General features: G+C 35.8%; 1 protein-coding gene across 13 annotated transcripts in view; it reads left to right on the top strand.

Annotated features, from left to right (window-relative positions):
* The window catches only part of LOC143230572 (zinc finger protein castor homolog 1-like), a 222030-nt gene that overhangs the window by 100806 nt on the left and 102249 nt on the right, over positions 1-18975 (top strand). For 12 of the 13 annotated variants that reach the window (XM_076464350.1, XM_076464358.1, XM_076464364.1 and 9 more), the window contains exon 2: positions 8213-8297. The gene's annotated coding sequence lies outside the window, so the exon portion shown is untranslated. Of the gene's footprint in view, positions 1-397; positions 870-8212; positions 8298-18975 lie in introns of those variants that run through there. The other variant, XM_076464353.1, reaches the window with a different exon arrangement.

Below are 18975 nucleotides of genomic sequence, written 5' to 3' on the forward strand. Positions count from 1 at the left end.
TCAGTATTTCCACGTATCTTCGAAACCGCTGCGATGTTAAACGTATAACACTGCAGCACAGTAATGACGGCTTATAAAACTAAGGTAATGGGAAGATCGAACTCAGAATTTCAGAGATTTTGTAGGTTTGTTTGATCAAATTTCTAGAGAAGACTGTTTTCTAGAACTATAACAGTGCATGCGCAGCAGTGACGTAACCGTAAAATATTATCTCCCTGTAATTGTAATTACAATTCTGGCTGATGCACCCTTTTAGTTCCCTCCTCCCGCAATCGAGGGGACTGCTGTGGCACATTTCAGCCACTGCCTGTATGTTACAATTACATAGCATAGGATACGTCCGCGGAACCTTGCTCGCATTGTTAAAAGACATTGCGAGACCGAACCGACCATCACAGCTTTCACGATCATTCGCCCGAACTCCACATCTGAACTAATAATGTGGTAAAACACTCCAGTGAGTCTGCCTGCCAATTCCTATAAAAGAAACTAACTATGTGATATCACAAATTAAAACTTAGAATATTCCATGTTATATTAAGTCATATTCCGACCGCATTTTATCACAGCCAATAAACACTCTATTAGATGATGTTTACACCTGGGAAGTTTGTTTATTTGTAGAACTTTCGTGATAAACTACTTAAGGGCAAGCTGACGCCTCCGATTATAAAATGATAATTTAAAAGCAAGGCAGATAGTCAACAGCACCCACTGTCTTTAGATAGCAGGAATTAATAAGGCACCTACGACTTCGAAGTGTGAAGTGCATTTATGTGGCTATGGCCACCAGATCATGCCTAGTCCCAACATCATTTAGTTCACAGAAGTCCAGTAGACAGTGGCTACTTCCTTTTAACAGAATATATGTAAGTATTATACTTCCTATGGCTATAAATGGAATCTATGAGTGTTATAGACATTTGTCTGCTTAAGTTATGGAAACCAAACGTGTGCTCATAAGGGCATTTTAACGTTTCATGTTATATATTGAAACATGGCCGTTTTAACGTTTTATGTAATGTAATGAAAGATGGAAATGTTACTGTTTTATATATTGTATTAAAACATACAAGTGTAGGTTCGTTAGACTAGAACTATATTAGGCGTCTTGCGAGACAATAATAAACTGAAAATATTCAAAGATAGATAATAAATAAATGAAGGGTGAACCTGTAAAAATTCGTCACCTTAAGATATTATACATAGTGAATTTTGGCCACAATATGAAACGTTAGAGCTACAATAAACAAACTACAGGTGTTAGTATAGACTATGTAAAGTTTCAATGTATAGATAGGCCCGGCATGGCCAAGTGGTTAAGGCACTCGACTCGTAATCTGAGGGTCGCGGCTTCGAATCCCCCCTCACCTAAAACAGATTCGCCTTTTCAGCTGTGAGGGTGTTATAATGTGACGGTTAATCCAACTATTCGTTAGTAAAAGAGTAGCCCAAGAGTTGGCGGTGGGTAGTTATGAGTAGCTGCCTTTCCTCTTGTCTTGCACTGCTATATTAGGGATGGCTAGCGCAGATAGGTCTCGTGCAGCTTTGCGCGAAATTCCAATCAAACGTCTTATAATTTTAGCGCATATTCTTATCTGTATGGGAGTTGCATAATGAACCTGATCGTTTCTACTTACGTATGACACGCTCTAGTGCTTTGGATAATTTCTATTCACAAATACAAGATATACATATATAATCATTTGTTTGTTTTTTACAGTAGCGACCCCTATACTCGCTTAAATGTGAACAACGTATTTATAATCATCATTAACTTGGTGTTACCGGTTGCACTGAAAGGATCTAGATGAGAAAGCATTTTCTTCTGAAGGTTCAAGAGGTGATGTGTGTAATTTTTCCAGTATTGTCTTTCAATAATTACGAAAAGCATGTGGGTTGTTTTAAAATTAAGATAAAATGAAAATACGATGTGCAGCGACAAAGAAAACTCACGGTAGCCAGCGACTAATGAATACAAAATTGTACAGTTTAATGAGAAAATGTTATCATTTATCTCCACAATCTAGGTCATCAAAAACTTAGCGTTTCAACCTCGGGTTTCCTAGGTTTGGTAATTATCCAAAGCAGTTAATGTCAGGGGTTTAAAGGTGGGGAATGTAGGGGAAAAGGCAGAATCGTGACCGACGGTGTATTACATTTTTGTCGTGATTTGGTTTAACGAAGTCCTTTCTGAGCACGTAAAGCGTATCGTTAATTTCTGAGATACGGACAATGAGCACCAACCCACTCTAGCGGACATTAGGTGAACCTTAATTTTTGAGTTATGATAATAAAGTGAAGGGTCTCCTTTGTTTGATGCTCTAGATTTCAAGTACGTAGAGACCAAATGAGAAGCATGTGACGTTTACAAATAATAAAAATAAAATAAATTATTCACTTATGGGGTGGTAACAGAATGAGCATGCGCACATCATATTATTTATTTTTTTAGTCTGTTTCTTTTATCTCTGTCTTTCAGTCTGCTCTGCTATTCAGTTTCGTTTATCATCTATCTTTATCTTGTATTCATACGTTTATTTGTTAAGATAATCAACGTTGTATTCTGAAGATATTTGTTGAATGGGTTGATAGGATCTTATGTTGTTTGTTTGTTTCTTAAGGGTTTATGTTATTGTTGCTGTTTTGGTTGTTTGTTTTTTTAATTTCGCGCAAAGTTGCACGAGGGATATCTGCGCTAACCGTTCCTAATATAGCAGTGTAAGACTAGAGGGAAGGCAACTAGTCATCACTACCAACCCTTGGGCTGCTCTTTTTACCAACGTATAGTGGGATTGACCGACACACTATAACGCCTCCACGGCTGAAAAGGCCAGTCTGTTTGGGTGACGAGGATTCGATCCTGCGACCCTCAGGTTGCTAATATAGGCCATGCAGGACCTACACTGTTTTTATTAATATTTTTAAGGGATTCAGTTTTCGAGTTTTCAGAGTTGAAAGCGAACTATAATAGCACTATGGAAATGGTTATCAAACTTTTTTTTACCATTCTCGTGTAGTATGGTTAATGGAGAACTTAACTTTAAGTCGCAGAAAATATGCGTTAATTTCCATTAAAAAATTATAAAATTATTTTTTTCACAGAGGATGAGTAGCCAATATCATTTCAGAAGTGCAACGCAAACTGAAATTTGATTTTTTTTTTATTATTATGTGGCTTATCTTTTTCCCAACAAGGGATGAGAGATTGGCGATAACTTATTCGCTGTATACATTGACCAATCGGAATATTTATATTATCAACTGATATTCATGCAATGTTACTTTAGAACAAGGTCGCAGAATATCCATTCAGGATTATAAAATACCATCTTCCAGTACTGAAAACAAACCGTTACATGACATTGAAAGATACTAAAATATTGGATGCACCAATATACCAAGCAAAAGTTTTTTTTTTTTTCCCCACCAAAGGTTTTTTGGCAGAGTTCATTTGAAGCTCTAATCTTGGCAAATGCTTTTACGCTAAATTATCCATTATATTCAAAAAGGGAACAAATGCATATCTACGAGACGAGACATTGAAATTCTTCTGTTCACAAAGTAAAAAGGAATATTATTGGTTGAGAAGTTTTATGTCCTGATTCTCTCTTTTCTTGTTAGTTGGCATCAAATCTGCAAACGAAAATCTCACACTGAATAGAAACTGAAGCAGCCAAAACACAAAGCAAGGTGCTCTCGCGTGGAGTAATAAATTTCATCTATTTTCAGAACGAACTATTTTCTTCGGTGGTAGCCACATGGGGGGGGGGGGTAAATAATGGGTGTTTGTTTATAAAGAATAAATAACACAATGGTACTTATTGCAGGCTACAGAAGAAAACGCTCACACACGATCTTTGTTACTCGCCACTTGTAAAACACTACATCAAGAGATCAATTTCAGAGGAAATTAATATAATATGTACAAGGTTTTTGAAATCGTGAAAATAACCATTATCACTGACGGCGCGTTATTTTTATGTCCCACGGCCTAACAAACTGTATAAAATCATTTCACTGGAGATCCATTTCCTAAGTTAAAAATATAAGTTGCATCAGGGTCGCTGTATATAGCAAAACAAAAATACCGCAAACAATGTTCCAACGAACGGAGTTTCAGACAAAGACCCATCTGCTTATATTTGTTCTATTTTTAACCGTTTGTTTTCAAAAGTGAATGTGTAAGTTTTGAGTTTTTTGAAAAGCAAAATACTTGTAGTTCAATTAATATCCAAGATTTTTTATCTTCACATTACCTAAACAAGATAAGATATACTTCATTGTTAGCTCTTTCCCTTCACTGTGTACTGTATTATTGGCTGTTTCTTTCTCGTTGTAAAGAGTATTATTAGCTCTTTCTCTTCCACTCTAGACAGTATTGTTAGCTTTTCCTTTCTACTGTAGAAAATATTGTTATCTCTTTCTCTTCAAATCTAGACAGTATTGTTAGTTTTTTCCCTTCAAGTATAGACAGTATTGTTAACTCTTTCTCTTCAAGTGTAGACAGTATTGTTAAATTTTTCTCTTCAAGTGTAGAAGGCATTATTAGTTCTTTCTTTTCAAGTGTAGACAGTATTGTTAGCTCTTTCTTTTCCAGTTTATAAAGTATTGTTAGCTCTTTCTTTTCCAATCTATACAGTATTGTTAGCTCTTTCTCTTCCAATCTATACAGTATTGTTAGCTCTTTTTCTTCAAGTGTAGACAATATTGTTAGCTCTTTCTTTTACAGTCTATAAAGTATTGTTAGCTCTTTCTCTTCAAGTGTAGAAAGTATTGTTAGTTCTTTCTTTTCAAGTGTAGAAGTATTGCTAGCACTTTCTCTTCCACTTTATAAAGTATTGTTAGTTCTTTCTCTTTAAGTGTAGAGAGTATTTTTAGTTCTTTCTCTTCAAGTGTAGACAGTATTGTTAGCTCTTTTTCTTCAAGTGTAGATTGTTAGCTCTCTCTTTTCCAGTCTATAAAGTATTGTTAGCTCTTTCTCTTCAAGTTAGAAAGTATTGTTAGTTCTTTCTTTTCCCGTCTATAAAGTATTGTTAGCTCTTTCTCTTCAAGTGTAGAAAGTTTTGTTAGTTCTTTCTTTTCAAGTGTAGACAGTATTGTCAGTTCTTTCTCTTCAAGTGTAGCACTATTGTTAGCTCCTTCTCTTCAAGTGTAGACAGTATTGTTAGCTCCTTCTCTTCAAGTGTAGACAGTATTGCTAGCTCTTTCTCTTCAAGTGTAGACAGTATTGCTAGCTCTTTCTCTTCAAGTGTAGAAAGTATTGTTAGTTCTTTCTTTTCCCGTCTATAAAGTATTGTTAGTTCTTTCTTTTCCCGTCTATAAAGTATTGTTAGCTCTTTCTCTTCAAGTGTAGAAAGTTTTGTTAGTTCTTTCTCTTCAAGTGTAGAAAGTTTTGTTAGTTCTTTCTTTTCAAGTGTAGACAGTATTGTCAGTTCTTTCTCTTCAAGTGTAGCACTATTGTTAGCTCCTTCTCTTCAAGTGTAGACAGTATTGTTAGCTCCTTCTCTTCAAGTGTAGACAGTATTGTTAGCTCCTTCTCTTCAAATGTAGAGAGTATTGCTAGCTCTTTCTCTTCCACTTTATAAAGCATTGTTAGCTCTTTCTATTCCACTTTATAAAGTATTATTAGCTCTTTTTCTACAAGTGTAGACAGCTATTTCTCTTCCAATATAGAAAGTATTGTGAATTTTTCTCTTCAAGTGTAGACAGTACTATTAGTTCTTTCTCTTCGAGTGTAGACAATATTTTTAGTTCTTTCTGTTCAAGTGTAGACAGTGCTGCTATTTCTTTCTCTTCCAATTTATAAAGTATTGTTAGCTCTCTCTCTTCAAGTGTAGAAAGTATTGTTAGCTCCTCTTTCAGTGTATTTCCTGATCGGTTATCCTATAAAAGAAAATTAATCTTTGTTGTCTTTCCTTTCATGAAACAGTTTTACTTATTAATCATTATTTTAATTCATTAACATCTCTAATAATCTATTCTGAGTTTGTTATTCGATCTCTGGAACCTTATTAGAGGGAATAAAACAATATTTTCGTAAAAGTAAAAACTGTACTCACAGACATTGACTGATAAGTTTTGATTTTGGATATCAAATAGTGGTTATGGTAACTTGTAAGATTCGTTGTCAAGGAAATTGGTAGTGGTTAACGATGATGGCGAGTTATGAACATTGCAACTGTCAAATTTTACTAAAAAAGATTATCTTATGATGAAAGCAGTGGCAATGGGTCAGTTCCTGTCTAAATTAACTATTCCCACAAGTGAATTACTAGTGCTGCTATATTTAATGTTGTCGTCACGGATAATTTATACTTATATTCATTAGTAAATACAGTTTTATCACCGCAAGTAGCACTTTATACTTCAGTATAACTATTAGGTTTTTTTGAGGGGTGGAGGGTTGTTTATTACATTAAATAGGGGTACATGATAACCAGTAAATATTCCTGTCTAAAGTTTGTAGATAAAGTGAGCCCAGTTATCATACGCTTTTTTTTTTGTACCCATTGGATGGACGTTCAGGTGTTAGATATGTCACGTGCTTCGATTGTTTACGTATTAAAGATGTGTACGTATTGGTTGACCGTTCACGTGTTAGTTGTGCCACGTGCTTTAAATGTTAAATATATGAGCTTTGGTTAAATATTTATATGTTAAGCTTGCCATATATTCTATATTCCATACATTGGTAATATGTTAAACGTCACGTACGCCTATTGGTTGAGCACGTATATAATATATGTCATTGACATATTAATCAAATATTTACGTGTTGAACGTCTCATGAGCCTATTGGTTGAATATTTAATATTCCTCGCACTTACTCTTTGAACCAACACGATATTAATGTTATTTAAGTAAAAATTACCAGAAAAAAAACTACTAAGGGCTTGAAGTAATAGAGAGAGAATAGCCCTTGATCTTAGCGTTCCATCTTTTATTTTCTATTTTTTACTTCTTACACATCTCTAAAAATCAATTTACTTATTAATTTTCCCACTAACCCTTTACTTTCTCTTATTTTCGTCATCTCTTTGCTTCTAGAGCAAAGACACAATAGGCTCTCTTCTGCGTCCACCGCGAGGAATCGAACCTTGGATTTTACAGACTGTAAATTTACCGGGAAACTTCTCCTATAAGTTAATTATATCAGAAAGAAAAACGTTAAAAATAGCTGTAATTATGCACTTTTTGTATGCTGTTAAAGAAGAAAGGAAGGTTCGTTTGCTGATTGGTTGGTTTGGCGTTTCATGGCGCAAAGTGACTAGGCTATCTGCGCCAAGAAAAGGAGTGGATAAAAATTTCCCACGAATTACTTGACACCTACATAATTAACATATATTAGAAGCAAGAATAAAGAAATGGCTCTCAATTTCTCTGTGTGCTTCAAAATGACTTTATGGTAAATTTCATCTTTACAGTTCTGTGATTATGAGTTTTATCGTCGGATGGTCAGTATACTCTCGGACAGTCCAGTGTGGCACTAGTCTCAGCTAAATTATATGTATGTCGTTCATAATACGCGAGTTCCTGTTGATAGCTCCCACCCAGTCATTCCTAGAAGTAATACAAGCAAGTTAAACGACAACTGTAATTGTTAGTTACGAATGCCGTCCGCCAGAAATATTTTTTCTATCTCAAAATTTGATTCTCAGAGCCGACTTCTCGTTCTCTTCACATGTAGTAACAACCGTAACAAAACACGCCTGTTTTGTACCAAGACAAAAATGTATATACGTATATAATTAACTTGAATAACTGAAGGCAGTCTTCCCCCTTTTTATAGCCCCCTCAATATTTTTTTTCGGAATAATAAGAATTATGCAGTACCTAGTTATATAGTAGTTAGTTACGTAATTTTATATAAAATTATGAATTGGAGTATTTTGCACAACTGTTATACAAACTTAATTAACTGATCAACTGGTAGTTAGAAGAAATGTTCAGCATATGCGTTAGAATCTTAAATATTCTTTAATATGCCATGATTTGAATACCAAGACGGGAAAAAGATAACTGTAACCTTCGTCTTTTTTAACTCAGATCAAATTCGTGGCGAAGGTCCCGTGTAAAATAACTGTATATCACAAAGAAACGAAACGTTACGGCTCAAAATTATGTTTGTTTTTTTAGCATGCGTATGGAAGATTGATAATTTTGTGAATCTCACTCAAGATTTTGTTTTTATTTGCTTTTTTCGATACAGATATAAAGTACAGAGAATCACCATGGAGATGGAAGCAATGATAAGTATCTGATGTTCCCGTCGATCCAACATCAATAAAACACAGGTAATAAATTATTTTAACACGTAACTGTAAGTACTCTTGTCTGTGTTTGTGGCGACGTATTTTTTACGGACCCATTTGTACTTGTACTCAAACACGAAGTGTATTTTATATACGGGGCGTACAAAATTAGCGCTCCATGCATAATAACATACCGAGTACTAATAAACATCGGGTGGGAGCTTTTTTGTTGCATCATAACTCCCCTTCCCCTCCATCTTTGGTTCTCTACTCCATTATGCATAAACACAACAGATCAGATATCACACGCACAGAAATCTTTGCTAGTCGAAATCTCAGAATCTTAGTTCGAGCCTAAGACACAAAATACAACTGATCTGAGAGCAGTGACAGTTCTGTTTATAACGAGACCTTACCTTTCGTTACCAAGATATTTGGGCCTGGCATGGCCAGGTGGTTAGGGCGCGCGACTCTCCATCTGAGGGTTGTAGGTTTGAATCTTCGTCCCACCAAACATGCTCGCCCTTGCAGCCGTGGGAGCATTATAATGTGACGGTCAATCCCACTTTTCGTTAGTAAAAGAGTAGCCCAAGAGTTGGCGATGTGTGGTGATGACTGTCTAGCTACCTTTTCTCTAGTGTTTCACTCTTAAATTATGGACAGTTAGCGCAGATAGCCCTCGTGTAGCTTTGCACGAAACAACCCCAAATTTTACGATTTATACTATATCTGTTTACACTTATCTTAGCATTAGCGGCAGGATGCAATGAACTAAGTCTGTGTATACTTCGCTGAGACAGTTATCTACTTGTTTTTTATCGTACATAAATATTAGTTCTTGAAGAAACCACATCAGCAGTGAATGAGAGATGAACGTCGACTGAATGATAATAATAATAAAATATGCTCCGTCCGTTCATCCGGTTACTCTCCGCCCCAGAACTCATTTCGCATCGGCTGGCCGTGGACGAGAGTTTAATCCTATGTCTCTGTTGTTTCCGGCTCTTTCTCCTTCGTTATCGTCTTCAAAGGTAACACCCACCACCACATGTAATATACTTGATAGCGTATGTAATATTAGCAATATCCTTATCTGCACGTGACTTTGCTGTATGAGCTATTTCCTATTAATGTTCTAGTTAAATAATAATGGTTGATACAACACACAGATATATACGCGAAATCCAAAAACAACCGCATGAAAACAAAATACCCGAAATTTTGCTTTCGTTCAACCAGTTGGTGATATAAACACAGCAAATATGAAATATGATAAAACGGAATCTATATTTAGCTTAGCTTCTAATTTATCCCTTTTACTTTGTTCAATGTAATAACAGTGTTTTTTTCTCTCAAGGAATTTGGGAAGGATATGTATGTATGTGCGCGAGTATATATATATATATATATTTAGAGAATATTAATACTAATAGTTAAGTAAATTAACACACACCAGAAAATGAAATGGCAAACTTAGTGTTTTATGTGGACAAGCAACGAATAATTCATTATATGAACGAAGAAAAAGGCTATACAGCAAATGTGTGTTTTTCAATGTGTATAAGACGGCCCCAGAAATGGAAAACTTGGTGTCGTATGTTCACTAACAACGAATAATTCATTAAGTTAATGAAGAAAAAGAAGTCTATACAATACATTTCGTTTTTTTTCTTTCAATAGTTGTAAGACGGCCCCAGAAATGGCAGTTGGTCAAGTTTTGTATATTTCAGTTTTATTATGTTGGTGCCCACTGGATACTCTACATATGAATACCTCATCAATGGTAATTAAACATAACAACTTTCTCCGGTTTTTCTGTGGTTCAATATACATACATACGCTAGTCACATGATCTCAACTGACACTAGAAAGAAAGGCTATTTGGCCTCAATGGTCATTTCACTGAACTGCATACCGGCATACCAGGTAGTTGTGTATCGTTACACAATAAATAAAGTCCTGATACATAGAATAATAGTTTACTAGGTGTGTTTGTCTGGTTGATGAAAGCACCCTAAATCTGGACTGATATTTTAAAACTTGGTTTAATCAGTCCAGATTTGACGGTCTTTCTTTAATCGATCTTGATTAAACGTAATCATTAAATATATATATCCACCCTACGTTTCACATTTGTACTGATAAATTGAATTTTGCTATTTATATCAAAGTAATCGAGAGAATTACAAGTACGTTTACTTGATTGAAATCTTAAACGTTGGTTTGACTTTTTTTCTCTCGCCCGCGAGCTCTCCAAAGCGGCCTCTGTTGGGAAGTTGAAGAAACGTCTTTTTGCACAGAGCTCGACAAACATTTCTGGACTCTTTCCACGGATGGTTAGTACAGGAGCCCATTGAAATAAAGTCTTAATATCTCGTACTTCCTGTGTAAATAGCAACGTAAGGCCAGAACTCCATGCCCCAGGCCAAATGGTGGAAGTATGCAAATAAAATGCCTGGAGGGGTCTAGGATAACTCATTGTTCTTTATTAGACTGTTGACTCGATCTTTGATTAAGCCTTGGTATTAACCAACTGCGAGAGGACCCTTCGCCCTGGGACTTACTGAGGTCTCACGCTCTTCAGAAAAGAAAGAAAATAACATAAACAAACCAAGTAACGTTTATGCTCTTTGCAATTTTCATAAACCGTCTTTGAAGAAACCCCGTACGCCACCTGTCAGACGTCAGATTCAACAGCTTTTTAATGCTTTAGAATGAATTCCAAAGTCGTCTCTCCGGACGTTATTAGAAGATAAACCAGTCCATGTGACACGTACAGTCGTTTCTGTAGTGATATGAATACGTGACGGAATGAAATGTTTCTTTTGTTTCACACGTTTATATTCTCTGCGTATGGTGATGTTCGACAAGGTTAATGATATAAAAGATTACAGGTTACTTTGTGTGCGTTTCTTTTTTTTTTTTCGTCTTTACGAAAAAAAAACTATTGTACCTAACTTTATTCTCCACAAGTTCAATTTCTGTATTGACAAAAGGAGTAATATATGATTTGTTTTTAAATTTCGCACAAAGCTACACGAGGGCTATGCTGCGCTAGCCGTCCCTAATTTTGCAGTGTAAGACTAGAGAGAAGGCAGCTAGTCATCACCACCCACCGCAAACTCTTGGGCTACTCTTCTACCAACGAATAGTGGGATTGACCATAACATTATAACGCTCCCACGGCTGAAGTGGCGAATATGTTTGGTGTGACGGGGATTCGAACCCGCGACTCTCGGATTATGAGTTCAGTGCCTTAACCACTTGGCCATAGTGCTATATGAAATCCACTAGACTTATCCCTGTCCCAGCGAGGGACACAGGAAAGAAAGTCACAACACAAACATATGTTTACAAACACTTCTATACAAAATCTTATCCCATTTCCTGCGTCTTTATTTAACAGAAAGGTAAATTGCTGAATTATGTTTTATCTAAGGTTACTATGTTAATCACTTTCAACAGATTGTTTTTGGTTTATTACTGAAATGAAATGTGACATTTTTTTCTCTGTGACTTTGTCCTTTCACCATGAATAGCAGATACCATAAACAAACAATATCTGTAACAACAGATCGTTCCAACAGTAACATTTGGTTAATCTAGTTATAAAACGATATATTTCTGTAGTAACACAGTAAATATTATGATTGAGGCTCAACAAACATTTTAAAACACGCTCAAATTAACGTTGGTTATAACTTTCAACAAATGTCTTGTTTCGAATAAGGGCTGATTCTTTCTCTCTCTCTCTTTCTTCTTCAAAACATAAAACATTCGAGATTCGACACACACTAAAGATTACGAACCCCATTTTGTGGAAAATGTCGCCTGTATTAATTTCGTTTCTACTCACTAGTTTCATTAAGAAAAGTTTTTTTTTTTATCTCGTTTGGAACTTTCATAAGACAACACATTAAATAGTAAGACTTGTTCAGCATAATTTACTTTTGTACTTGTTTGGCTATTTTAATTGCTTTGTAAAATCCAAAACGAAAACATAAAATTCGCATTAAGACTTTTAAGACCGGACGCATCCTTAATGGGTTTCAAGTGCTCAACGTAAGCATAGTAAATTTTAGTTCCTAGTCACTAATTAATATTAGTGGTCTAAAATAAAAATAATAATTGTACTTATTGCTAAAATCCCTTAGTTACACACATACCTGATCATTATCGGTTACTTTTTCTTATTTGCTTGAGAATTGTTCGGTTTGTTTTGAATTTCGCACAAAGCTACTCGAGGGCTATCTGCGCTAGCCGTCCCTAATTTAGCAATGTAAGACTAGATGGAAGGCAGCTATTTATCGCCACCTTTCGCCAACTCTTAGGCTACTCTTTTATCAGTGAATAGTGGGATGGACCCTCACATATAACGCCTCTATGGCTGAAAAGACAAACATATTTGGCGTGACGGAGATTCGAAGTCGTGACCCTAATATTGCGATGCAAGTGCTCTAACCAACAGGCCAGCCCACAGAATTGTATTTTTTGATTGCTTTAAAAACTCTCAATGATTTTTAGTTGATATTTCTTTTATTTGCTTGACAAAAGTAATAGAGAATTATAATTACTATTTGTTATTAATTGCTTGAGAAAGGTCCTTTGCTCTAGGAGCTTCTGTCCAAGATAAGACTGAAATGCCTCTGTTGACGAACTTAACAACTGCGAGAGTAAGGCTAAGGAAACTGGTTGTTCCTACAATATTCTCTAACCACTAGTAATAGTACAGAACATAATATTATGTATATTGTTTTGTTCTTCATTTGTAGAAAATATTTAAACGTAATATGCAAATAAACTTAGACTGGTTTATTTTGAGCATAAGTAGCTTAAGACGATAAAATTCCCTTCAATAGACAATCATTCCGATGAAATAAATCAAAGATATCTCAGGTAGCTCCGGTTATAATAAATAGATAGAGAGAGAGGAGGGAGGGATAAAATATAAACTTATTTTTTGTAGAAATAATCACCATATGTTTTATTCAGAATTACCCCGTGATACATTATATAGTATTTTTCGCTACTATAACTCCATTGTTCCCCTTTTTTTCGCCCAAGACCAAGAGTAGATGACCTTGGCATAATTATGTCTTGAGTTTAACATGTTCTTGGGGTTAAATTGCAATTTATAATCTTACCTGGCATTCGTGAAATAATGTTTGTTTGTTTTTATTCAATTTTACTTGTTTGTTGTATGTTCCATATCCGGCTTATTGTATTTTTCGAGCCGGAATTAAGATGGCATCACCTTGGTATCCGACGTAGTTTTCATTACAAATTATTATGAGTACACGAGCAAAGAAACAAAGAAATAGACATTGTGCGAGGTACACTGAGTCTTGCTTATACTAGAAGTAATAAAAGAACATATATTGACCACCTAATGAACCATGGACATTCACTTGCTCTAGACCCATTTTTGAGAAAATATGGGAGGGGCATATTTTTTATGTTGGGTTTAGATCATCTTATTATTAAGACTTCGTTGTTGTTTTCTAACTGTTGAGTCGTTTTCATTGTAGTGATTTTAAAAGCTTAAAGGGAAATCCGTCTGTAATATAACTCTACTGCATGTGAAATTATTATGTCTTCTTGATTATACGTGTTGGCTAAAGAACTTTATTACGTTATAATAACCATAACATGAAATGGCTTTGTTTTGTTTGTTTGTTTGTTTTGGAATTTCGCACAAAGCTACTCGAGGGCTATCTGTGCTAGCCGTCCCTAATTTAGCAGTGTAAGACTAGAGGTCAGGCAGCTAGTCATCACCACCCACCGCCAACTCTTGGGCTACTCTTTTACCAACGAATAGTGGGATTGACCGTCACATTATAACGCCCCCACGGCTGGGAGGGCGAGCATGTTTGGCGCGACTCGGGCGCGAACCTGCGACCCTCAGATTACGAAGCGCACGCCTTAACGCGCTAGGCCATGCCAGGCCATGAAATGGCAAATGTGGAACTGTTTACTGTCGCACGGTCCATGTTAGACTTCGCTTCAGTTTGTGACGTACTCAGTTCTCCGAGTACGACGGTTAATTGCTGCGAGAAAGCACAGTAACCCAATTACTAAAATTAAAATAAAGCACATTGAAAACTATTTATTTGTACCATTGACCACCAGAATAAAACAAAGATATGCTCATACAGAGACAGGGTAGAAATGTGCCTGTTTATTTGAAGTTAAGCCTAAAGCTACACAATGGGCTATCTGTGCTCTGCCCATAACGGGTATCGAAACCATGTTTCTAGCGTTGTAAGTCTCAAGAACTATTATTGTGCCACTGAAGAACCATCTGTCTTCCCCCCCCCCAAAAAAAAAACCAACAAAAAAACAACAAACAAACAACAATACCTGTGAACATAAGAAACGACAAGGCGACTCGAATAGGTCCCGGTACTGGTATCGCCTTAAAAATAAATTACAGTAATGAGTACCGGAAGAAATTCAACCCTGTATAATAGCGGATCAATTCTATAGGTGTATTTCAAACGATTTTATAAAATATTTATTTTTTGTTGTTTGTTTCTCCTTGTCTTCACTCCTTTACTGAATAATTTTGATGCTGCCCCCTTTTACGAAAGAAAGTGTTGTCAAGGTTTCAGGTCAATAACGTAGTCCGTAAAGACATGTTCAAGCAATAGGGGGACTGCCTCTCATACATACAACACTGTTTTTATCAAAAAAATATATCTCCATGATGTGTCCTGTCCCTAACTCGTGTATCCTTTTATTTACTGTTACCAATTTTCTTGAATTATTCTACAAATCTGTCAGAGGTGTTTGTTTTAATTTCGCGCAAAGCTACACGAGGGCTATCTGCGATAGCCATTCATAATTTAGCAGTGTTAGACCAGAGGTAAGGCAGTTAGTCATTACCACCCACTGCCAACTTTTGGGCTACTCTTTTACCAACGAATAGTGGGATTAATCGTAACATTATAACACCCCCAACGGCTGAAAGGGCGAGCATGTTTGATGTGACGGGGATTCGAACTCGTGACCCTCGGATTACGAGTCGAGTACCTTAACCAACTGGCCATGCCGGGCTGAAAGAGGTGACGAACCCCTTTTTACCGCTGTTGTTGTACAAATTACTATTAACCCGGTTTCTTAGGAGCTATGTGACTGTAAACTAACTGGGTATGACACAATAGAATTCCTCGAAAAATCGCCGAATCTACAAGATCGTACGAAATCGTTTTCAATAAGTTTTAAATGTTTAGTTGAATTAAGAAGCGAATCTTAATTCGCGGTGGGTTCGCAGTGGGTGGTGATGACTAGCTGCCTTCCCTCTAGTCTTACACTGCTAAATTAGGGACGGCTAGCACAGATAGCCCTCGAGTAGCTTTGTGCAAAATTCAAAAACAAACATAGAATGTTTACTGTTATTTATTTTACAGCACTTTTTAAACAAGTGTCTAACGTTCTTTGAAAGTTTAATAAAATAATATCAAACCAAATATTTTTCTTTTTATTGGAATAATTCAAACTATTATTGGACATGGATAAGTCCATGATGGCTTCCGATTTCTCCCAGATGTTAATAATGAAACCACATCTACTTCTTCCTGTAGAACAACAATGATTTCATCAAACCTTCATAGATATAAGTCGGATATATTATATTCATTTAGCGCCACAGTCGGTTCTTTCAGTAACCAACCATTTAGCTGCCTGTTTGTTATCATATCAGCTTTCCAATCCACTACTTACATTCCCACACTCCACTTATCATTTTACGGCTGGTTGAAAACAGGAAAAAGATAGATTCGCCTTGACGACCACGTGAAGAGAAAAAAATAAAAGATAAACAATCATTTTTAACCTTTGTAAACAGAATATTTCATCGAAAGTCTCGAAGAAAGGATAAAAATAAAACTCTCTCTTCCTGCTTTATCTTTATAATATCGTATTTTCATCGAAAATAACAACAAACTGAATAAAAGTCTTTGTCTATTCTTTCGTGGAATACTTAATTTATACATGTGCAAAATATATTTGTTTATATATATATATATATATTCTTCACTAAAAACGAATGACGGAAATAAATAATTAGCTTATTTTATTATTCCACAAAATAGAATAAACTCCGATGGTTGACTGCTTAATTCACTGCTATCACATGAGAAATATAAAACGTTATCATAATAGATGTTGCCTTGCTCTTTCTATACATTCTGTCTTTTATATGGGGCGATTCGAAGGACATCTGAAGATAACAGGTTCATAATGTAAGACACTATGCAAAGTTCACTCATCCGACTGAACCGCTTCGACTGTTGTACTACGCTTCGCTACTTTTCAAAATCTCAAAGGGATGCTGGCAAAGCGGTAGCTTATTAAATTTTTACATGAAGGGAAAACGGTCTAACTTCAACACATGAAAGGATAATGTTCTACACATGTGTTTAGAACCGTCTCTTGATTTTGAAGAATGTTAAAATCAGGCTTAAAAAACAACGACATATCTTTTAAACCAGAGTAATTACAGAATATTACAGTTTTATTGTTCGTTCTACTTTTCCTGTTTTATCTATATATTTTAACGTCTAATTCAATACCATACTGATCTTTCAATAGATCAATTATATGAATTCAACAGCTTTTTATGTTTGCTCTTTGAAAGTTATACTGTTATAAAAAATACACCGTGCATCGGGTCCATATACCACCTGTTCCTTACGGGTTTCTAGTAGAGTGTTTGTTTGTTTGTTTTAGATTTCTTACAAAACTCGTCGAGAGTTATCTGAGCAGGTCTTCTCTGATTTAGCAGTCATAGACTAGAGGGAAGGCAGCTAGTCAACACCACCCACCAGCAAGTCTTGGGCTACTCTTTTAGGAAAGAATAGTGAAATTTACCGTCACGTTATAATGCTTCCATGACTGAAAGGGTGAGCATGTTCGGTGACGGGATTAGAACCCGCGACCTGCAGATTGTGAGTCTAGCGTCCTAATCATAATACGTCATCCATTGTCCTTGATTACACGTTTCAAATACAACTTAATAAATTATCTTCAGTTTCAAAAAGTTCTTCTCTTTTTTATTAAATCTTGATAAACGAAATTAAGTAAGACAACATGTATAAAGTTACCCCCATACGTTTAGAAATAAGAACATTGTTACCTGTGGTTTCGGATAATTTAACTTTTTGGCCCTCTGATATTTTTATTTTTTGCAAACCTTTTCCTCCGGTGGGTCAGTGGTAAATTTACGGACTTACCACTAAATCCAGGGCTCTATTCCCCGCGGTACACAGAGCGCAGAGACCTTATTTTTTTGGTTTGTGCTAAAAGTCTGGTATGGTTAAGGCACTCGACTCACAACTTGCGGGTCGGCGATTCGAATCCCACCCCCGAACATACTCGCTCTTTCTTCCAGGTGAGCGTTATAATGAAACAATAAAATCTACCATTCATTAATAAAGAGTTAACGGTGGATGGTATTGACTAACTGCCTTCCCTCTAATCTATCACCTTCTGAGTTAGTGGTGATGTTCTACAAAGTTCTAAAAACCAAAAAAAAAAACATCATTTCTAATACCAATATGTATTCAGCCGGTTTCATCACATACGGCCTTTAGCAAAGATAATCCAAAATATTGAAGAAAAGGCTTAAACACAACATTCTATACTGACTTAATTAATTACTAATTGTTATTAGCCTGGTTTTATGTAATGTTTTTTTTTCTTACCCAACGTTTCTCTGAAAGCTCAATAGAATTATACACCCCACACACACACACAAATCCGAATTGCTAATTTTTTATCCAAAGCTACAAAATGTGCTGGCTATCTGCACCTTGTCCAATGCGGAGAATGGAACCCCAGAATCTAGCATTGAAAGTGTAAACATAAAGTTAACAAAGGACCCATAAGCAACACAAAAATATTTAGCACAATTTCAAAAACGTATAGTAGAGGTTGTAAGTGTTTGATATGTTTTGAGTTAACGAAAAGCTTAATTAAGTCAAGTATAATGCAACATTGTTGAAATTTTACACACCCCACCTCATCTTTCCATTTTGACGGCAACAAGACCACAAGAGCAAGTGTGGTAATGTTATCTGATATGTAAGTTGTGTTTTTGTTTCGTTTTTTTTTATCATTAAGTCAGGTTAATGTTTGAACAGAATATTGTCGCTACTTTCAGGTCGTAGGTCATATTAGTTAGGGGCGTATTTGTCAGTAGGCAGAAGTCATGTTTTGAGATACATTTAAGAGCGTAACCGGTCCGAAGTTGTTTGTCATAAATCATGTCACCAAACAAGAAGTTTCAGGCACGTGACTTACACCCATACAGTAACTGCTAGTGTACATGTGCATAAGGACAAATATTTGTTGCGTGTTACGTTGGTAAACACTAACTTGTTTAAAAAAAAACAAGCTACATTTAGTTGAAAACTTGGATTTGTACACATACATACATAGGTACATACAAGTGTTAGTTAACTGTTTTTTCCTCCACTGTAAAATAAGTCAACTAGTCGTCTTGCTGTCAGTTCATCCATGCAAGCCAAGAATTATTGATACCCAGTATACTTTGCGTGACCTTAAATTGCATGACCTCGAGTACAGAAAACTGCGAACTCTAATGAAGGACAGAGAGCGAGAGATTTTTTTTTTTCAACATAGCCAATTATTTCAACTAAGCGTGGAGAAACTTTACCGAATATTACTTCTAATATGTATAGGTATATATATATATATA

The sequence above is a fragment of the Tachypleus tridentatus genome, chromosome 10 (assembly GCF_004210375.1).
Source record: "Tachypleus tridentatus isolate NWPU-2018 chromosome 10, ASM421037v1, whole genome shotgun sequence".
Taxonomy (NCBI): domain Eukaryota; kingdom Metazoa; phylum Arthropoda; class Merostomata; order Xiphosura; family Limulidae; genus Tachypleus; species Tachypleus tridentatus.